This window comes from Nannospalax galili, unplaced genomic scaffold, assembly GCF_000622305.1.
Source record: "Nannospalax galili isolate Female #2095 unplaced genomic scaffold, S.galili_v1.0 scaffold364, whole genome shotgun sequence".
Lineage (NCBI taxonomy): Eukaryota > Metazoa > Chordata > Mammalia > Rodentia > Spalacidae > Nannospalax > Nannospalax galili.
The window spans coordinates 3327823-3351303 of record NW_008352752.1 but is presented as its reverse complement, the minus strand read 5'-3'; the positions used below and the strand labels follow the sequence as shown (position 1 = coordinate 3351303).

General features: G+C 46.3%; 1 protein-coding gene and 1 pseudogene across 2 annotated transcripts in view; one reads left to right on the top strand and one right to left on the bottom strand.

Annotated features, from left to right (window-relative positions):
* The window catches only part of Rftn1 (raftlin, lipid raft linker 1), a 228238-nt gene that overhangs the window by 65396 nt on the left and 139361 nt on the right, over positions 1–23481 (bottom strand). The gene's annotated exons all lie outside the window — the stretch shown is intronic.
* On the top strand, positions 3687–18797 carry LOC103747529 (annotated as a pseudogene).

Below are 23481 nucleotides of genomic sequence, written 5' to 3'. Positions count from 1 at the left end.
GAGGTCCAAATCTGCAGGAGGTTTTGAAGAATGAATGGGAGTTCAGCACATTATCTAACAGCAAGGAAGAGGGGCAAGCCACATCAAAGGCAAGTGAAGACTATCAGGGCAGAAGGCTGATGGTGGGCAACAGCCTGCTGTGCTACAGAAACCTCTAGAAAGATTTCTGAAACATGGCACATGATGTCAGGAGCATCAAAAATGAGGCTGGGTAGAAATCACAAGGATGGTATAGTATATGTCTTTGGACTTAAGTCAAAAGAGGCTCTGACCTCAGTGGGCAAGCACTTGATATCCCCACTTCTTTAACTTCGAGAGCAGGGGCTGGAGTCTACAGGCAAAGCGCAAGATTTCTTTGAATACTTTTTTAAAAAGTATTTTTATTTTATGTGTATGAGTATACTGCCTATATGCCCTGGAACTGGAGTTACTGATGGTTGTAAACTACCGTGTGGGTGCTGCGAATTGAACCCAAGACTTCTGCAAGAGCAGTCAGTGGGTCTTAACTACTGAGTCATCTCTCCAGCCCCAGTATCTTTGAATACTCTTAAACATCAGTGCAAATTTCACGTGATATGTCATGGTACTGCAAGCATCCAACCCTTTACACAAGTTGCTAAAGTTAATGCTCCCTCCATCCCAAGCCTTCCAGGGAAACCAGGTCCCAGGAAGACAAAGCATCTTTGCAACTCTTCCTGCAGCTCATTTTACCTCCCTTGGTGTGCTCCTGGGAGTGGACTGAGGAGTTCAGGGGATGTTAACTTTTTGAGGACTTGGCACAGGCTGCCAAAGTGTTTACCAGAAAGGGGTGAGTAGTCCTTTTTAGCCAGAAGACTGCATTTCCATTTCATAAAGATCAATATTTGGAAGAGATGGCTCAGCGGTTAAGAGCTCATACTGATCTTGCAGAGGACTGCGGTTTGGTTCCAAGCACCCACCTAGGGTGGCTTATAATCACCTATAACTCCAGTTCCAGTGAGGACACCTGCACTTACTTGTACGAACCCACACACATACACATCTTCTTTTAAAAACATCCATATTTGGCTAGCCTGCTTTCATTTCTCTTTTTCAGAAAGTTGACCGTGTCTGCATACCTAAATTGAGCCCTGTTTATTTCCCATTTGTTTATTCATCACCTTCATGGAGTGGGTCTCAAGTGCGCACTAATAGTAGGTGCTAATGGTATTGATCAGGGTTCATCCCGGGTCACCTGTTCTCCCAACTCCACTCTCTCCTGGGAGACTGGTCACATAGTGTTAGCTACTGATCATGCTAAGTTTTCCCACATTTGAACCTTTAGTCCTGGCTTTCCTTGGAAGGTTTGACTAACACATCCAATGAGCTCAGCAGTTGGGATCACCATCCACCTTATCTCTGAGCCTGGAGTCTGATCTCTCCTTCCACAGCCCTCCACTTTCTCAAATTCTATGCATACATTCACCATATCCTACCAGATGTACCCCAATGTTTGTGCAATTCCTCCCCATTTTGCACACAGTCAAGGTCACCTCACTTCAAACCTACAGCTGGAGTTACAGGACTTCATGTTCAGCCATGGTCTCCACTAGCCTGGAATCAAATCAGTAAAAAGAACAAGTCATGAATGGTCTGGGTTCCTTAGCTGTGGAGTTTCCAGACTGTCACATGTGTGGCCACAGCCATAAGGAATTAAAACAGTAGTGAGGCTGCATGACTCTTCTACAAAGAACTCCTACATGTGTGTATTAGGCCTCTAAACAATCCCTTACAGCAGAGGAACATGGTTGGTCAAACTTCCCAGAGCTCAAAGACAATGCCTGAACTTTACTCTGAGCTTCTTAAACCTGGAAGGAAGTTCTTTCCACTATGTAATGTAGCTTCTGCTTAGATGCTCACTGGGATGCCAGTTTAGACCCAAATTCACTCCCATCTATCCTGTCTTCCCCTCTGCGGCCTTTAGGGAACATCCTGCCCCAAATGCTTAAAGGGACAACAACTGCTGGGTTAGGTATCAAGAGTCAAGTATTGCCATTATGACCAATCAAAGACGAGCAATCAGTCTCTATTGTGTAAGAACAAACTATATAGTAACTACAATCAGAATATTAGGAAAAATATGCCTTTTGAAATGTAATCATATAAATGTCTCAACTCATTGTTAAAAACATATTGGCCAGGGGTGGTAGCACTCACTAATCTCAGCACAAGGAGACAGAGGCAGGCAGAGCTCTATGAATTTGAGGCTAGCCTGGTCTACATACTGGGTTCATGGCAGTCAGAGCCTGCTAAAACAAATCTTTGGTTATACATTGGGGCAGTCTCAGAAAATCAAAGACAAACTGCCACTTCACTTTCAAAATGAATACTCATGTTGCATAGACCATGCACTGGTCAGTGTGAAATAACTTAGAACTGGGACATGGGTCAAATTTATCTCATTAAAGAAAAAAGTTGTATGCAACATGAGAAAGGGGCACAACACCTCCGTTGATAGGTATGCAAAACTGGTGGGCCCGCAGGCTACACTCAGTGTCATGGGCAAAAGTCAGAGACACTGTGCATGGCTAAGACAGCTTTGTCTGACCCTAAAAAGGAATGCATTAAAGTTAATTTTGTGTCATCCTGTCTATACTATGGTGACTAGTTCTTTGGTAAAATATTATATTGGCCTGAATGTTGCTAAAAAGGTATTTTTTAAAAGGGATGACCAACAGTTATAATGAGCTGATTTTGTCAAGTAGATTAGTTTTCATAATGCACCTGGCTTCAGCCAATCAATTGAAGGATTTCTGAGTATGTGCCCAAAATAGGAAGAAGACAACTAGGCCCGGCCTTGGCATGGGCTGGAGCCCTAGCCAGGGGGCTGGCTGATGACAGAAGGGTTTAAGGGCTTGCTTCTGCCCAGCCAACAGAAGCTTACATGTATAACTGGTGGACTCATTCTCAACAAGTTATTGGAGTGTCTATGTGATAAACTTGATGAATCATGAGCTAATTAACACAGGAAATCAGAAGTTTACTGCTTACAAAAAACAGGGAAGTGGGCTATACGACAGCCACTACCCACACATGGCTACTAAACTAATTCAAATAAAAACATTCCAAAGACTTGGCAGCCATTGGTGGCTAGTGATGACCCTATTGGATGGTATATATCTAGAACATGTCTGTGATCACAGAAAGTTCTACTGGGTAGCAGCTATCAGGCATAATAAATCATGTAAAATACCACATGATGGAGATAGAGTTTCTGAGGCATATAATACATCCCAACATCTTAAGCCAGACCATTGCCACTCCGACCCCCCTAACCCATAGGCCCCTGTTGGAATCCATGAAGCACACCAGGAATCCACAGACAGAGCCATGAACTACGTGTGTCGGGACCAGACATAAAAATTGCTGTTCTGATTACACAGTTCACATGAGTCTTTACAGTGAATATTTTATCACACATACACACACACACACACACACACACACACACACACACACACAGCACTTCCCATCTTTTGTCACCTCAATGGATACAGCTTTCTGAAAAGGCAGCCTCAAAAATAACACAGGCTTGAACGCACATCTAAAGCTGCCTGTAAGGGATGCGTTAACACTTGGCTGCAGGAACTGAGCACTTTGCCAGGTGCTGTGTAACTCCATGATGGGGCCACAAGGAAGAACCACACAGATGTGCAGTGGTGGTGGCCATGGTGGCAGTGGTGGCTGTGGCGGTGGTGGCCGAGGTAGAGGTGATGATGGTGGAGGTAAAGGTGGTGGAGGCAGAGGCAGAGGCAGTGTTGGTGTGACCCAAAGGTCTAGGAATAAGTCCAGAGCTTCACTGGACCCAGAGCTCTAGTCGGAGTATAGTATGGGTTCATCCCTAGGCAGCTCTGTCAAGGCAGGCATTACCAGCAAGAGGAGCTTTGCGTGCCTGCATCGTCTGTGTTGGTTGCTCACTTCACTTAGGTTGTGACACAACTCCACACCTCATGGAAAGTGGAGTGCATTTGGGGCTAGAAGTCAATACAACTTGAGGGGAGCAGTGTTGTCAAACTTCTGCCCATCAAAGATTTTCAACTAGCTTTCGGTGCCTCTCCAAAACCATACCTCCAGAAGACCCCAACCCCATGTTGAAAGTTGAAATGAAAATGTAAAAAAGAACGAAGACAGAAAGAAAATCTTGTGAGGAACAAACCAGTGGTCTCAAAGCTGTGGAGCTGAGTGAGGGACAGGGCAGGCTGAGAGTGGACTTAGAAAGACCTGGGACAAGCCTCTCTGCCCTGCCCCAGGAAGCTTCCTCCCTTTTGCTGGACACCTCCCCCCACACCCCTGTCTATTGTTTTAATTATTTTTCTTTCTAATCTAGAACCAATTTTCTTCATGTAGCAGAAAATACGACTATTCCCAGCTCCTCAGATTTTTTTTTGCCAACAGCGTAGTCACTGGAGACAGAAAGTGTAAACTTCCTGGCTACCTATAGTATATAGTATAGTAAAATCAACTCTGATTGACCCTGTGTAGGTCAGAGCCAATCAGCACTGGCCAGGGTACAGAGTGGTTCCCAAGAACATTAAGGAGCTGAACAAAGTAGCTCTCAAAGGAATTATTTCAGGGCAGACAAAATAAATACTTAAACATCTGTCAGTACATGTCATGTGACAGAAAGTAAAACCTATTTGTTTATGATCCGCTTACATGAACATGAAGAAAATACAGGACAACACTATGGAAGAAAACTGATATTTAAGGGGAAAAAAAGCCTCATTAAATCCGCATCCAGCACAATAATGCTGGCAGAGTTTGGTCAAAACTGTTTCTGTGTCTGTATTCTAGGTTATTTGTCTGTAAGCCTACAGCACTCATCAGTTTCCCAGAGACTACCTGTGCATGTCTCCAGGAGGTCTGCCCAAGATTGTTACCATTTTCTGGAGCCTGTATCCAACATCTACCCATTCCACCTGGCAGCTGTGCAATACACACACCAGTCCAGAAGCAGGTGATACACAGAGCCTGCATGTAGAGGGGGCAAGAGCACCTCTGGCAACCTCTTACTGTGCCAGAAAATGTTCTGCCCTCTCAGAGTTTGCCCATCTGCAGACCCGAGCATTGGTGGAGTCGCATATGTGCAGAGCAGCATTTTGGAGCCAAGCAAAGCCTCAGCCCCAAAGAATGTTCATCCTTCAGATAGGAGCACAGAGGAGAGACAGTAAGGGGATCACCTCTTCCCATCAGACCTGTAAGACCCCCCCGCTGCTGTTATGGTTTAATGCATACCTGCACAGGAAATGCACACATCAAACCTTAGAGCACTGAGCACAGCATAGAAGATTCTGTCACTGTTCCATGGGAGTCAAACAATGAACATGAGGGTCCAGCGGGATGGCTCAGCAGGTAAAGGCACTTGCTGCCAAGACTGACCATCTAATTTTGGTCCCTGGGATCGACAACATAGGAGGAGAACTAACTCCTGCAAGTTGTCCTCAGACCTCCACATGTGTGGTGACACACAAACACCCATACACAAATAAGTAAATGTGATTACAAAACTTTTATCAAGAGAATGCACACCAGACTCGAGTCTGTTCCCTTTGTGGCTGTCTAAATTTACGGTTGGTAGACACCCCCACCCACAGGAGGAATCTGTGCACTCAGAAATGGTTTGGGGCTTAGCAGGTAAAGAGGTGAGGAAGTATTTCAAATTACAGGAGAGGGGTTGGGGATTTAGCTCAGTGGTAGAGCGCTTGCCCAACAAGCGCAAGGCCCTGGGTTCGGTCCTCAGCTCTGAAAAAAAAATGAAAAAAAAAAAAAAGACAAAATAACAAATTACAGGAGAAGGAGCAGCACGCACTGGGTTCGTTCACTTAATCCTGATAATAATAACCGTATTGTCCTGGTTTCCTTTCTGTTGCTGTGATAAAACACCCAGACACAAGCAGTTTGGGGAGAAAAGGTTTATTTTAGCTTGCAATTCCAGGTTACAGTCTGGAGAAGTCCAGGCAGTAGGAACTTGAAGCAGCTGGTCCTGTCACAGTGACGCGTAGAGAGAATGAAGGCATGCATGTTTGCACTCAGGTCACCTCCACTCCCATTCAGTCCAGGACCTCATGCTCAGGGAAGGGTGCTACCCATATCAGCATTAATTAAAACCGGACAGCTCAACCTCATGTAGGAAATTCCTCATTAAGACTCTCTTCCAGGTGATTCTAGACTGTGTCAGTTGACAGTCAAAAGTAGCCATCACATGCTTGCATTCCTCTTTCATCCCCATGCTGCAGATTTGAAAACTGAGGCACAGAGCAGGTGGGCTATTTGCCCAAAGTCATGCAGTTTACTAAAGGGCATGCTAGAATGAAATCCAGGCAGCCTTGCTCTGGGGCCCACATCGCTGCCGGTTAGACTCCTCAGCATTTGAATTCACCATTTGGAATCTCCACTGTGTGCTGTACTGTGAATTACCTCGACTAACTCTTGAATAGTCTAGAATCTTGGGGTCTGGACATTTTATTCAATGGTGTGGCACCACAGTTTTCAAGCAGTAGTGAGACCACTGGATACCCTAATGTTATGTACCTGCAGAATGTGGTATGCAGGTGGGGGATGGTGACAAGTAAACAGACAGGAGGCAGAAAGGGCTGGGGATGGGGCAGAAGTCACAGTTCAGTGCCCGCTCATAAGCGCCAGGCTCATCAGAGCAAATGATGCAGAAAGCAGGAAGATGACCAGAAGGAGAGGCCGGAGGCGTCTGCTGACCAGAAGGTGACATGGCTCTGGACTCTGATATGTTAAACAACTGTTTACAATCGTCTAAAGCAACTAATGATGCTGGGATGACAGGCAGGTGCTGGGCCCAGCCAAGCAAACTTTTGAACTTTCATGTGGTTAAACACAATGGGCAGGAAGGCCCAGGAAGCTGCTCTGAAAGATAAGCGGACGGTTGCTCCTGCTCACCCTCACCCAGGACGCTGTCTCTTCCTCCTTCACGATCCTGCTATAACACCCTTGGCTTTCTCCCCTGCTCCCCGCTGCCCCCAATGGTCAGATCCCTCCACTCCATCCAGGGCCACAAGAAAGGCCAAGGCCTCGCATCTAAGCTATGGCCACATCCTAGGCTGGTAATTTGGGCTTCCCCTTACGGCCTATTTTCCTTTCTTCATGACTCAATCTTCCTCATTTATTGGAGATAACCCAGAGATGATATCAAGGCCAGTCATGGTGAGCCTCGCCCCCGTATCTTCTTCTAGGCACCCCTAAGGATGTCCTTCTTCTCAATGCCTCCTATATCAGTGGGTCCTGGCCGAGGCTAAGCCATAGACAAGTTATTTGGCCACATCCAACTCCACTGATGGTCACTTCTAGATCCTTAAACCTCTCCCTCTCCACCCAACATACATTACATTTACACCCAACATACATTAAATTCAAGCTATCATTAAATGTGTGTTGGGGGTGGGGTGGGCATCTTTAATCCCAGAACTCAGAAGGCAGAGGCATGTAGATCTCTGTGAGATTGAGGCCAGCCTGGTCTACACAGTAATTTCCAGGCCAACTGAGGCTATGGGGAGACCCTGCCTCAAAAAAGCAAAACCAAAAAAATATGTATGTGTATGTGTAGATAGAGTTCAATGGCAAGCATTTGCCTAGCATGGCGAGGGCCCCATTCCTCATAGCCATAAAAAAATTCAAAGAAAAGAAACCAACCAACAGCACAGCAGGAAGCAAGCCTCCTCTGCTGCACCTGTTCCCCCTCCACCCGCAGAGCATCCTCTGAGTGCCTGTGTGGACCTGCCTCTCCTCTGAAACCTCCCGACAGCTAACCTGTGACCTTCACACTCCAAACCCCACAGGCCCTTTCTGTCCTCCTCCCTACCCGCATGCCTCTGACAAGCTGCTCCCCTGGAAGTACTATTCCCCGCCTCACAGTGCCCTCTCTGCTGCCTTTATTCCTCCACACCCACCTGTTCACAGTACCCATAGCAGCACTCTGACCAGTGAAAGAAAATGTGGTTTCCTTTAAACCCTCCAACAGACCCCAATCCAGACTCCAGCCTGCAAGAGTGGACTCCCAACCCTCCTGAACTTGGGCTTGCCCATCTCTCAAGCCCCATGCACACCTTGTTCACTCCTCTACCTGTGGTTTTTCTACTCTTCAAAGCCTGTTCCTGTGGAGGGCCCTGGGCATTTGCAGCCCCTCCACCTGTGATGCTGTGCCCCACACACTTCCAGCGGCTTGTTTCTCCAACTAAAGGAGTGCCCCGTGGGGACAGCGATTCCGCTGGCTGTGTTCTTTATGTCCCAGCACCCAGAACTGTGTGTGGTATGTGACAAGTACTTGTAGCACAATTGCTTAAGTAACGAATAGGTAAGAGATTAAATTGGAAGCATCTGAGGTTACCTACCCCTAAATCAAAACCTCTATGAGGGGGGCTGGCGAGGAGACTCAGCAGTTAAGAACACTTGCTGCTCTTGCAGAACATCCAGGTTAGATTCCCAGCACTCACATGGCAGCTAACAACCATCCGTAAGTCCAGTTCCAGGGGATCCAACAGCCTCTTCTGTCCTCTGTGTGCACTGCACGACATGGGTGCACTTACATACATGTGGGAAAAACACTCATTAAAAAAAGAAAAGGAAACCAGGGGTGGTGGCACATGCCTTTAGTCCCAGCACTTGGGAGGCAGAGGCAGGTGGATCTCTGAGTTCCAGGCCAGCCTGGTCTACATAGTGAGTTCCAGGTCAGCTGGGGCTACAGGGAGATCCCGTCTCAACTAAAAAAAAAAAAAAACAAAACCCTCTGTGAGTCTACAATTTCAAGAAACAACCAGTTGGAGCTGTTCTGTTGCTGTGATGAAAGATTCTGGCAAAAAGCAAAGTAGAGAAGAAAGGGTTTGTTTTGGCTCACAGTTCCAGGGTACAGTCCATCACTGTAGGGAAGTCAAAGTGGCAGGAACTTAAGACAGCTGACCACGCCACATCCCTAGTCAGGAGTCAAGAGATGAACACACGCATGCTCGATTGTGTCCAGCTTGATTTGTCACCTCTCAGAGTTTAGGTTTCCCTGCCTAGGGGATGGTGACATCCACAGTGGGCTGGTCTTCCCACATCAATTAAGACAGACACCCATAGACATACCCACAGGCCAAGCCAATCAGATCATCGCTCACTGAAACTCTCTTCTCCCATAATTCTAGCTTGTGTCAAGTTCACAAGTGAGGCTAGCCATCATAGAAGTCGTCATATTCTGAAAATATGTTCATTTGAGATTTTGAAAACTTACACACCATTGGAAATTCCTATCCTCGTTCTTTTTTAGAAACAGTCTCCTCTGCAACCCAGACTGGCCTAGAATTTGCTAAGTAGCCAAAGCTGGACTTGAACTGGAGATCTTCTTGCCTCTACTTCCTGAGTGCTGGGATTACAGGTATGTGACCCCATGTCCATCTTCCTGTCAACTTCACAGCAAAGGAAACTGAGACCTGAGGCAACTCGAGGCATTTCAAGCCCCAAAAAGTACATCTTTTTTTTTTTTTTTAAACAGACTTAATTCACTTTATTTTTCTCATATAAAAACCCTGGGTAGTAGCCACAGCTGGCGCCTGGGTTCTCTGTACAGAGACTCTGGTATGGGTTTTCACAAGATGATCGGTGAATTTCTGATAGGGAGACTTGGTGAAGACCATCTCTTTCCACAGGTCAAGGGTCAGATAGCTGTAGGTCTTAGAGTACATCTTAAGAAAGCATTACTGGAAAAACAAGGCTCCTTATAGTCCTGGGTTTTCAGTTCATCTTTTTTTAACTGAATTTTTGCAATTTTCATACAATTAATTTGATGGGATTTAGATCTCCTTCCCTATCCGCTCCAGTCCATCTCTTAATAACCCAAGTCAGTCTTCCTCTGGAGGAGAAGGAAGAGGTAACAATGCTCAGCTTGTTAACCAGAGTACTTCCTGTCAGGGTGACCAGTGCCCCAGTCTGGGCTTCTGCATAGACACTGTAAGATGAAGCAACGGGTTTCCTCAAATACTCTAAAAACAAACAGCCAGCATCCTGGAGCTGCTGAGTCGACAGCCCCAATTTTACACTTTAGTAACACCAGTGACCCTGGAATGACAAACCGGGTGCTCTGAACCTCAAAGACTTATTAGGACTCCCAGGAATGTTCTGGAAATCCATCTTTAGAGGCTTTATGTAACTCAAATTTCAACAGCAAGTTAAGTGAGTGAGGCAAAAGAACATAAGTTTGGAGAGTGTAACCAGGAGCAGATGTTTGGCTTCACACTAAGCTGCTGCACATCCAGCTTTTGTGACTCCCCCCCACCCCCCGCCATCCCAATTTGCATAGGCTTCCTTGACATTAATGAAAGGCATTTTAACGAAATGTCGAGATGCTTCAGTTGGGTACCACTTTCCTGGGTTTAATCCTTGGTTAAAAAAAAACAAACAAAAAACTTTTAATTCCTATGACTCCAGACTAACAAAAATATAACAGAATCTTAATGGCAGTGGAAAGTCCCAGGGTAAACGCCACTACCATTAAACTAAGTACTTGGGGCTGTTTTCTATTACAATATTACAATGTGCTGAAGAAATTAATGTTTTATTGTTCCTCTGTCAATACCCTGGGGTCCCCAGGATGGTTTGTTGAGGATGAAAATGATTTAAGAGAGTTTCAGATCTCATGAAGATATGTGATCCTTTTACGTAATAACAGGTTATTTTCCGGGGCAGGAGGGAAGATTTTGAGATTTATACAGTTAAATACTATTTTTGATCTTCCAGTAACCCTTGAATTCAATACTCAAATTTAATAAATTTTGAAACAGAGTCTCAGTAGGCAGTGCAGGCTGGCCTGGAACTCACTATGCAGACTCAGCTGGCCTCAAACTCAGAGATCCTCCTCTGCCTCCTGAGTGCTGAGATTAAATGTATGCACCACCACATCTGGCTTAAATTTAATACTCAATTTCTAATCCTCCTTTCTGCCTCCATTTTTGTTTTGTGTGTATTCTACTTCATCCTGCACATCCTCAAAGTTCGCTCCTAGCAGAACGGACTGAGTATGAGTTCACTACGTCTGAATTCCTATATGTGACAGGCTCTTTATTCTAAGACGGCTACAGTAGTTTCTCAATCCACATGGTGAGCTAGAACCTTGCTGCTCCCCTACCAAGAGGTAGAGTCTGTGGGACTCCCTCGTGCTTGGATTACAAGTCAGGTGAGAACCTTATATGACTTCTGAGGCTGAGCATAAAAGTTCCATGAACTTCCACTTTGTTCTCTAAAGAAGTCTGCTCTTAGAGCCTGGCTCTCCTGACTTAAGGAAAGCCCAAGCCGGCAGAGGCCAAGAGCCGGCACCACCCTTCCAGTCACGTGACGCCTCTTCTTGAAAGTGGAACCTTGGCCACCCAGCCACCCAGCTGGTACCACGAGGAGCATAGTGTGACTGCCTCTTCCAAGTCTGCCCAACCTGTAGATTTTGGGGCAAAAGAGATGATTATTACTATGCACACCAATATGATTGGGTGAGGGAAGTATATTCAGTACTAGACTAATCTCTCTCTCTCTCTCTCTCTCTCTCTCTCTCTCTCACACACACACACCCCTTCCAACCTCCTGCATTCCTCCTTCCTGGGCTCTCTGAGATAGCCTCTCTCTTAGTAGCCCAGCCTTCCGAGTGATTGGATTACAAGCAAGAGCCACTACACCCCACTTTAAATGTCTCTTGAAATACAATAATCCTCAGTAATCCCTATCCATAAGTGATTCCAGACTGCAGTGATTCCTTCAACTGTAACCCCCTCCCAATTTTCTCTAAGATGGGGTTAGCAGGACCTGAAAATATGCAGAAATGTAAACGAGGAAAACACAAGTGCCCCCCAGGAGTGGGCCTTCAGGGAGCAACGTGTCATTAGTTTCTCAGTTTGTGATGGTGTATCCAAACTGTGGGTGCAGGCAGGTACCCTGAGGTACATGCATACTGCCCTGTGCCCAGCTTACATCATTAATTGGCTCAGCAAACCTGAGGGCAAACTCAGGTTCGTTTCCTGTTTATCACAAGTTACAAATGTGCAAAGCATGAATTAATGATGATGCTTTACTATTCAAGAGTGACAGAACGGTAGGATGATACCCACCCTTCCCAGGCACAGGTGGAAAAGAAAGGGTCACAAAGGCCCTGTGCATGAGGCTTAGGAAAACATTCATCTGTGTTAGTCCTTAGGCAGCATGAAGAGACGCCTTTGTCACCCTCTGGGGAGCGTCTCAGAAGTTAGAGAAGCAACTGCCTCGCATTCAAAATGGGAAAATAAAGTTTCCACACCGACCGAACAATGAACAATCCCATCAAAACACCATTTCCACCAGGAATCCATCTAAACATTCTATCTCCGAGTGCTTTTATTCTGGTTTCTACATTCTGTATTTTGCATATCACAATCTTTTTTTTTTCTAGAAACTTCGTTTCCTTCTGCTCAGTAACAAGCCTGTCACTCCCACCAATACACCCCTGTCACTGGAACCATTACCACTCCTAATCCCATTCTTCCCCAAGTACCTCTTCAACTCAGGGGGTGCCGCCACTGGCTGAGACATCGAAGGCGTACCATGGGAAGGGATTGTTATGCGGGAAACTCTGATTCCGTTTGGCCGGATTCCTCAGGACAACATCTATAACAATCATTGAATTCTCAGGCCTGCTACACATCACAGCCACCCTCAGAATGGCAATGCTCTCTGCTTTTCATTCTTTTAAACACTCAAGTCAGAAGTGATCCAACGAATGAACCTCTTTGAGTTTTCTCACAACAGATTTGTTGTACTGGCATGTCAGAAGGCAATGCTTATCTTAAACCTTAAATTTAAAAAGAGAGGAAACTTTGCAAAAATAATAGCTCTTCTATTGCACTCTGATGACACCTGTTAGTTCAGCAGGAAGCAAAAAGCAGTTACAAATCAATCAACAAACATTGCTGGGCTAGATAAAGAGCAGAGGGAATATAAGCAGGGAGGTATACGGCATGAGACTCGCCCTGCCTCCAGCCTAATCCTCGCCTCTGATAACGTGTGTGTGGGTGTGGGGGGGTCATTTTGGATCAACCACAGCATCATAGAATTAGCTCTAAGAGCAATCTTAAGGATTATCAAAATCAGAGGCCATGAAGGCCCCACCTCTGTGGTCATTATTAGGTGGGGAGTCTCCTTTACTGGAATCAAGACAAAATTCTGGAATTGAGCCTTCAAAATTCCAGATTTCTTCTGGAGAAGGCCAGCTGGCTTCAGGAAGCATGACTCTTGTCCAAGTTGTCTCTCCCTACCCTACCCAGCCCCTCTAGCCATCTTCAGCACTGCCGGGTGGATCCTCATGGGATCCTCCTCTGACAACTGGAAACTGTTTCCCTTTCCAACTCTGGAAACTGTCCTAAAGACAAGGAAAGGGAAAACCTACAGGGGGTGCTATCCTGTCATGTCGGCTCTCAAAAACCCTCGGGAAACATGCCACAGGATCACAAGCAACAAGCGTGTAGGCTTTCAGTGTTGAAGAGATGCCACAGGCAGCAGAGGCACCGCCAGGATCAACTCAGTCAGGAGACACCCGGCAAGCGCAGCCTGAGGAGCAGCCCACTCTCCCTCTCAATTGCTGGATCCCAGGTGCCTAGCAGACACAGGGGGTGTAACCCCTCAGCTCCCACATGTGTTCCCTGACAGCACATAATTAGCACTCAAAACATGATGCACCTTCTCAAAAGTTCAGATAGATAGATAGATGATAGATAGATAGATAGATAGATAGATAGATAGATAGATAGATAGATAGAAATGATATATACCTGTCACTCTCCCCGCAAACCCCACTAGTGAGAACAGCAAATTCCATATTTGTAACCTGCCTGCTGGGAAGGAGGAGGTAGAAACGTGTGATATTGAACCCTCAGTCACTTCCAGGGAGGGCTCTGCCAACTGCCCCAAACACTGATAAGAGAGACAGAACCAAGAAGCTGTCTGACTGTCTGCACCTTCTCATTTGTCATCTTTTAAAGCATCTGTTCCTACCCAATGTAGAGGCGCTGCCAGCCTAGGAAATGTGTAACCTGTCATCCCTCACCTAACCACTGAGCACCTTGCTCTCAGTACAATCAAGACAGACAGACTTCAAACCCAGTAAACAGAGCTTAGCAGTGTCCTAAGAGCTGAACTGGGAGGCAGAGGCAGGAGGATTGTCAAAAGTTCAAGGCCAGCCTGGTCTGCATAGCAAGTTTCAGGGCAGCATGAACCACAGAGTGGGACACTGTCTTGAATGAATGAACAAATGGATGAATAAAAGAAATTAATATAAGAGGCTGGAGAGATGGCTCAGCGGTTAAGAGCACTGACTGCTCTTGCAGAGGACCCGGGTTCGATTCCCACCACTCACACGGCAGCTACGAACCATCCTTAACTCCAGTTCCAGGGGAATCCGAAGCCCTCTTCTGACCTCCGTGGCATTGCATGACACAGGTGCAGTCACATACATGCAGGCGATACACTCATACATAAAATTAAAGTAATAAATAAAATATTTTATAAAAAAAGGAAATTTAAGTTAATTTTTAATTATCTGGTATACACAGTGGTGGGGGACCAGCTCTGCCACCTCCACCACCTGCAACACACCCAGGTGAATGAAGAGCCTCGCCCTACATCCCACAGCACCGTACATGCTCCCAGTTACCAAGATTCCCAAGAGAAAGGTCAGCTGGGCTTCTGGAATGGTGAAGGAAGAGCTGAGGAGAACAGGGGTTGTCAGCTGAACCTGCTTCCACAACCGAGGAAATGAAGCCAAAAGGGTGCTGGGAAAGGCTCTAACTTGGGGATCAACAGGCCACAGTGGCCAACCCAGAAACAGAGATCTAGCCATGGAGCACAGAGGACCTGAAAAGGAGGTGAGTCCAGACTCCTAAAAGCAGGGAAGCTTCAGCAAGTCCGACAGCCAGGCACTGCCTCTATCTAGGGTCCCTGTGGTCCTTCTCAGGCAACTCAGAGGGTCACTTTTTATGAACTATTTTGTAAATGCAGGTTTTTAGTAGCTCTAGAGACATTTTCTTTTCCAAAAGAGGAACATCCCACCCTCATTCCATTTTAAAAGGGTGAACAATTCAAGAGGCAAAATCACTTATTTATTTTTTGGTACAACCAGAAAATAGTGGACTATTGAGTTGTGGTAGGTGGTGAGTGCCTCAAGGGTCAGCTTAACCTTCCACTGGTCTGCGTTAGGGGTGTGTGGGGGGGGTAGTTTTCTATCCTAGCAAGCCAAATGGCACCTGGGAGTCAGAGCATCCATAGTCCCATGCTGTTTATTTAGGAAGATGTCTCCTTGACCCCTGCCCTGTCAGCAGTGTGAGCTCTGCTTGTGCTGGCTCAGTTTTGCTAATAATTTTTTTAATGTGCTACAAAAGATTTTAAAAGTTGAGTATCTAGGGCTGGGGAGATGGCTCAGTGGTAAGAGCACTCACTGAGCACGCATGAGGGCCTGAGTTCGAATCTCTAACATCCACGTAAACTGGGCACAGCATTGTATACCTACAACCCAGCACTGGGGAGTGGGGGGCAGTCAGAGACAGGAGGATCTCTGGGATGGCTGGTTCAGCAAGAGACCCTGTTTGAAGGATATAAGGCAGAAAGTGAGAACAGGAAACCCAGTCTCCTCCTCTGCCAAAAAAAAAAAAAAAAAAAAAAAAAAAAAAGAAAAAGAAAATGAGTATCTATTAATAATAAAAATATGTCCATCAGTGGGAGTTAAGTAAAGATTATCAGCATTTGGGGATATTGAAATGAGAAATCCTTTTAAGGAAAATTTGTCTCTAACTTTGAAGTTGGAATGTCACTGGGTTGAGTCTTTAAGAAACACAACACATGACTTTTTAGATTTTGATATGTATGTTAAGAATTGTGAACAAGGGGCTGGGAGATGGCTCAGCGGTTAAGAGAACTGCCTGCTCTTGGAGAAGACCCAGGGTCAATTCCCAGCACCCACATGGCATCTAACAACTGTCTGTAACTTCAGTTCCAGGGGATCCGACACCCTCTTCTAACCTCCATGGGCACTGCACAACATGGGTACAGTTATATACATACAGGCAATACACTCATACGCATAAAATAAAATAAATAAAATATTAAAAAAAGAATTGTGAACAAACTGAAATTTGTGCAGCTCTCCAACACAACCACTAACATCTCAGTAGTGACAAAAAAAAAGTGGACACTAGCACTTGGGAAGGCAGAGGCAGTTGGACTGAATTCAAGGCTAGCCTGGGCTACATGGTAAGATTCAGTCTAAGTAAATAAATATGCAAACAAACAGAGAAGGCAAGGTGCACTTGAGCAAAGATTGGGAAGAAATGGAAGTCTGTCAAGCAGGTATCTAGGACAGATGGACCATAAAAATTAACAATCCGCCACCAAGAGTTAGACCAATATTCAGGAACTCTCACAGGCTGGCCCAACTCACTGAGAGCTGGAAGGGGCTACACACAGTCAGTACATGCTACTTTGCTTGTATGCTACACAGCTTGGACAGACCTGGTTAGCCGCAGCCCTGTGCCTCCAAAATGTGACTCAGAAGAGAGGGAATGACCTTGTGCACTGTACCCTCCCAGAATCTCACAGCACAAGGGCTCTCAAGTCACTTGGACCTTCAAATTGTTTGTTGGGGAGAACACACGATCAAAGAAAACTCAAGCCACTTATAAGAGGTTAGACAGACTTGAATTTGAGCAAAAATGGGAATACATTTAATAAAAGTTTCAAATAACTAACTGTACAGTATAAGAAAGGATTAAGAGGAGTAATTGTAAGGATTAAGAGGGATAATCTTCAAGCTGGCTTTTTAAAGGTAATGCAAGAGTCCTTCAAATCAATTCACAGGAATCTCTGTGACTGGGGGATTCCAAGAGTGGTGGGGAGCAGGACACCTCCTTACAAGGACAGACAGAGCTATATTTCAGTGTTTGGACCTAGGGGCTGCCTTGGGTGGAAAGGCCCAGGAAGGAGTCTGGCTGGTGGTCCTGTTCTGCCATGTTCTTTTTATTTTCTTCTCTGTTTTGAGACTGGGGGGGGGGTCTTCCTATGTATCTCAGTCTAGCCTGGAACTCTTGCTCCTCCTGCCTCAGCCTCCCCTGTGCTGGGATTACAGAAGCGCACCGCTACCATGCCTGGCTCAGTTCGTTTATGGTAACTTCTTGACCTGTGACTTATGCACTCTTGCATATTTATGCTAGCTTCAATAAGAGGGACTTCTTTCCTTTTGTGTAAAGAGCAACATGGTTCTATTATGGAGACTTCACATTCACCTAAGAGCTGGGTGAGGACAGACATCCAGTTCTGATGTTAAATGATCCTCACCTGTGTCAGCATCATTCACAAATTTAAAAAATGTGGATCCCAAACAATCGGGGTGACAGTAAGCAGGATGAACATGAAGCTTGTGTTAGATGGACAAAAAAAAATCACGGATGAAGAGCTACAAAATACAAAGATACACAAAGAGGCACAGGAGTGGGAAATGTGTAAACCCGGGAAAAGGAACTATTTCCAAATTCATAAAATTTATAGAATTTAAAATACACATGTATGGGGCCGGAGAGATGGTTCAGTGGTTAAGAGAATTGGCTGCTCTTGCAGAGGACCAGGATTCAGTTCCCAGCACCCACATGGTAGCTAACAGCCATCCATAATTCCAGTTTCAGGGGATCTGACACCGTCTTCTGGCCTCCATGAGCACTGCATGTATGTGGTACCCTTACATACATGCAGGCAAAACACATATACATAAAAGTAAATAACTTTTTTGTTGTGCTAGACCTAGTGTTCGCAGACAGAAGAGGAGTGTAGCTCTCTGGAACACAAAAGTGCCAAGGGTGTAATTGAGTTCCTGAAGACTGTCACTTGAACCAAGTCTCAGAAGACTGCAAAGTTTGCATTTGACTATGCCACCAAGAAGAGGTGGGGCAAGGTCACAGCTGTCCATAAGACCAACATCATGAAACTTGGGGAAGCATTATTCCTGCAGTGCTGTGAGGAAGTTGCTGAACTGTACCCTAAAATCAAGTTTGAGACAATGATCATAGATAATTGCTGCATAAGCTGGCGCAGAATCCTTACCAGCTTGGTGTGCGTGTGATGCCCAGTCTCTATGGGAACATCACTGCCAATCTGGCTGCTGGCTTTGTTGGGGGAGCTGGTGTGGTCCCCCGTGAGTGCTACAGTGCAGAGTATGCAGTTTTTGAGACAGGTGCCCCACAGCCATTTGCCCAGGCAGTGGGCAGGAATACAGCCAATCCCATGGCCATGCCGCTGGCAGCTTCCAACATGCTAAAGCATCTCAGCCTGGAGTATCGCTCCAGCATGACTGCAGATGCAGTGAAGGAGGTCAAAGTTGGCAAGGTTTGGACCCAAGACATGAGCGGCTATAGTACCACAGCAGACTTCATCAAGTCTGTCATGGGCCACCCGCACCTCCATGGGGGCTAGAGCCCTTTACTCCCTCCAACTTCAAAAGGACCGTGCTACACCTTCCTACCCATCTCTTCAGTACATTGGACCAGGGAAGAGATCTGTGAACATTTAGACAGTAGACCAAAATTACTTTTCTGGGCAGAGGCTAGGTTGTCCTGGAGGTCGCTTCTGGAGGGGGCATCTCAATCTGTGCTGGGTGGTGGGTGTTTGGGATGGGGTCCAGGCCACAGGATGACAACAACTTTTCCCCACAGGTTTGAACCTCCAACATGGGTGGTAACACCACTTGTTATGACTTCACTGAAGCTGTCATTGCTGCCCTGTCATAAATCCCTACCCAGGCCCATGTAAAGCATTCAATAAAAAAGTAAATAATTTTTTAAAGAATATTTTATTTATTATTTTTATTTTATGTGTGAGAGTGTATTGCCTGCATGTATGTAAGTGCACCCATGTCATGCAATGCTTGTGGAGGTCAGAAGAGGACAGTGAATTCCCTAGAATTGGAGTTGTGGATGGTTGTTAGCCACCATGTGGGTGTTGGGAACCAAACCCAGGTTCTCTGCAAGAGCAGTCAGTACTCTTCACTGCTGAGCCATCTCTCCAGTTCCCAAAGTCAACAAATTTAAAAAATTTATTTAAAAAATAAGATCTTGTCATTTGCGATGTGGCCAAACCTGGGAAGACAACAGGATGCTGAGTGAAATAATCCAGACATGGGGAAGACAAAGTTTTGTATGATCTCAATAAGCGGACTCTTAAAAAGTAAAATACAGCCAGGTGTGGTGGCGCCTTTAATCCCAGCACTCGGGAGGCAGAGGCAGGCGGATCTCTGTGAGTTCAAGGCCAACCTGGTCTACATGGTGAGTTCCAGGACAGCTGGGGCTACAGGGAGACCCTGTCTCAAAAAGACCAAAAAAAAAAAAAAAGTAAAATACAAAGAAACAGAATACAATAATTACCAGGGCCAGGAAAGGCACAGAAAATAGAGAGCTGCTCATCAAAGACTATGAAGGTTCAGATTCTCAGGGAGAACAAGTCCAGAGACAATGCAGGAGGACAGCGACGGCAGTTACAAGATGGTGGACAACAAGGGCAACTATGTCAGATAATGGATATCTTAGTTTGCTTAACTATAGCAATTAATTCACTCAATGTATCAAAATCGCATGCTGTATGCCTTCAACGTATACAATAAGAACAAATAAGAAGTAGAGGAAACGGCCCCGTAGCCCCTGATGACTACCTATGACTATCCAAGCCTGGTAAATGGTCAGTGGTTCCCTCACTGACTTGGTGCATTTTCCTAAGTGTGTCGCATGATGTAAATGGGTATTTGGTGGGGAGAAGCAATGAGAAAGCTCTCAAATTGTCTTTAAGGAATGCTGGGTTTAAGTAAGCAGGTTTCTCATTGCAGACCTTTTCAGAGCCTTGATTCAGAGCCCAGGCAATTTCATCTATGCCCACAGTCCCCGTGACCATCCTTTGGCTATTGTCCCAGTGGTGCTTCACTCTTTCATGCTTATGTACCTGCCATGTGACTGCCAGCTCCACACTTATGCCCTTGACTAGAATGGAGATTTTGTGGAACCAGGGCAAGGGCTTGAACTGGCTCCCTAGGATCTTCCCTGACTCTGCATCCAGCAGGCTCTCACAGACCTGCACAAGGGGACAGGATGAGCTCTGACCCTCAGTCTGCATCAGGGGCATACAGAGGGAGAAATGTGAGGAGAATGTGTGCCCTTTCTGGGGAGTGACCTCCTCCCTCTTAGTGGGTGCCAACAAACTTCAATGACCTCTGGACAGAACAGGAAGATCACAGTCAATAAAACTAGCAGGAGGTCAGAGGCTGGCTGGGAGGGGAACCCTAAAAAACAGAGGCCTCCAGGCAGCAGCTCAGCTTCCGCCCCAACCACCAATATCTAAGCTGGCAGCCTTCCCTTCTACCTCCCGCAGCCCCAGAGGGAGGGGTCCATTCCTACCTCCGTCTTTCTAACCTGCCTTGAAACTTTCTCCTTTTTCTTTGTGCTGAGGACCAAACCAGGGCCTTGCCTGCATCTCCAGACTTCTTTTTTTGAGACAGGGTCTCATTAAAACCACCCCGCTCCACATCCCCACCATCACCAAAACTACACTCCAATCACTACTGGCCCAAGAAACTGACTGGGCAAAATGCTAACTGTTATCTACCTGCCCCAGGCTGGCCTTGAACTCGTGATCCTTCTGTCTTGGCCTCCCAAGTGCTAGCATTTATAAGTTGTGCCACTGTGCCTAGCTTAACTTCCCCCTTGTACCATCCAGCTTTTAAAATTACTCAAATCTCCTACTTCAAACAACTTCCTCCTACCTAAACCTGTCTCAGTGGCCACACTCTCTCCTAAACACATTTACTCTACAGCCCTGGCAGGATGGCCACTGGTCCTTCTGTCCCGTGTCAACTGCTCTCACGAGATGGATGGATTGGTGGCCTCGGAAGCCGAGCCCAGGGAGAGAGGGCCTTTGGACGTGGCTATCTCCCTCCTTTGGAAGCTGTTCTCCAAGGTCCTACCGAAGCAAGCACTTCTTGCTGCCACCTGCTACTTCAGCACAGGAGTTCCTTTTCCTCCTCTGGGCTTTACAAAAGTGTTCCACAGTGAACTGGGGAGGAAACTGCTCTCTCACCATAGCTGAGAAATGCAGGTCTGGCTCTTGCTGTCTGAGCCAATCAAGCGTTTCCTATTGAAACACCAAACCTGCGACACTGGAACCTGGGGTCTTATGTGTGCTGGACCAGCACTCTACCGCAGGGCTAGGGCCCTAGCCAGAAAACCAAGTCTTCACGGCAGGAGGCTACGTATGATCAGCTTCTCTAACACCCATCAAACCAACTAACCAACCCAACAACACGCCTTGTGATGCTGGTACTGAATTTCCTGCAGGTAACAATGAGCTGACTCGATGGCTGCTTCTGAGACATGCACAAGTCACCCGGGTGACACCTTGATGTTGTCATCTCCTGCAGGGTCCCTATCCCTCTGAGTTTATACCTCAACTAAACACCCATCCTTAGCCTCCTCCTGAGCTCTGGTCCAACCTTCTGGAATGTTCCCCTGGGTGTCCCCCCAAATATGTTCATCACTAATTTCATCATCTCTCTGTCCAAAAGCTCCTCATGCTGTGTCCCCTCACCTCACAAATTATCTCGTCTCAGGCCTTAGTCACATCAGAGCCATCTTAGACTCTCCCTTTTCCTCTATGGTTAGGTCTTAATGACGTCATCTCTGAATTTCTCCTTTAACTTCACTGATTTGACCAACGTTTAAGTTCTGCAGATACAACAGTGAGCAAGCCCCATACCTTTGCCAGCCTCCAGCTCACTGTCCTCCATACCAAAGATGCCCTCATTCTGGGATTCTATCACTTCTAGTTTTGCTTCCTCCTCCAAACCCTCACTACTTTCACCTTTAAAAAATGTCACAGTTCTTGTGGTCTGGACACAAACAGGGGTGCCTTTTTTAGATAATTTTCTTGCACCAATTAAAATTAGATTCTGGAGGCTGGAAAGATGGTTCAGTGGTTAAGAGCACTTCCTGCTCTTGCAGAGGACTCCAGATTTTGTTCCCAGCACCCATATCTGGAGACTCACAATGGCCTGTAACTCCGTTCCAGGGGATCTGATACCCTCTTCTGGCCTTTAAGGGCACCTGCATGCACGTGACGTACATATATACATTCAGGAACACAGACATATAGACACATAAAACAAATTGGTTTTAAAAACTGTGTTTGTAGAAAGGAGATTCTGAATCACTCAGTAATCAACCAGAAAGTCATTGCTGAGTCATCTCTGCCCACAGGTAAAGCTTCAGAGTCCTGGGGCTTCTGTTTCCTTTTAGAGATCTTCAAAATCACCATGCTTTCCCCTCAGCTAAGGCACCGACAGGTGGTTTCGTTTCCTGAGGGGTGACACATCTTGTTGAATGCAGAGCACTGAACAAGGTCAGAGAGTGTGACCTCTCTGTGGACAGGATGAGGGAACATTCACCCAGGGAAGCTGGGCATGGCGGCCTGCAACTCTGTTCCACAGGCTATCCCCATTTGCTTCTCACTCTGCCCTTGGAAAGATGTGCTCCGCAAAAGAGCAGGCATGGCCAAACAGCCACTGAACATGGACTCTAAGTCCAATGGCTTGGGTGCAAATCCCAGGCCTGCCTTGCACATTATAATCTTGGGCAAAGACATAGTTTGTCCACGTCTCAGTTTCTTCACCTGTTAAATGGGGATTAAGCCTTTCCAGCAGTATGAGGGGTACACGCAGTGCCTGTAAGCACCTCAGCATAGGGTCTGTGGAGTCAAATCCCATTTCAATTGCAAACAAACTTATGGATACATAAATAGGGCTTGGCATGGAGGAAAGGGGTGAGAGAAGAGAGAGGAGGAGAGGAAGGAGGAAGAGCCATCACCCTCTTCTTGTGGCGCTGGGAACTGGATCTCGGGCCTTGCACAAGCTAGGCAAATGGCCTACTACCAAGACATATCCCCAGCCCTGGATGTTTGAGACAGGGTCTCACAATGTAGCCCAGGCTCCTTAGCCTCCTGAGTGCTGGGATTTTGGTGTATGTCACCCTAACCCACAACCAACAGTCTCTGCTTTTATATTCTCCTATAGTCTTATGTATGTCACAACAGCCCCCAGGCTTCCTGTCATTCCCTGCACCCTCACAGGAAACCCAGCCGAGCTCGCCTAAGCAGGGCTCTGTTCTGATCTAAAGGAGCCTGTTTCTCCATCCATCCCACAGTGTGAGCAGAAGTGACCTACTCTTCCTGGCTTCGCTCTTCATTCTGACTTGACTCCCATCCTCACAGGAATGGCACTATCTGTCTCTCCCATCTCACTTTGGGGAGCATTCTTGCACACCATTCCTTTCCAGAACTTTCCTAAGTCTACCCAGCCAGAGAACATTCTGGCTGCTCCCCACCCATGGTGCCTCTGTCTCCTAGGGAAGATGGATCCTGCCCTGTTGTTCAGCAGTC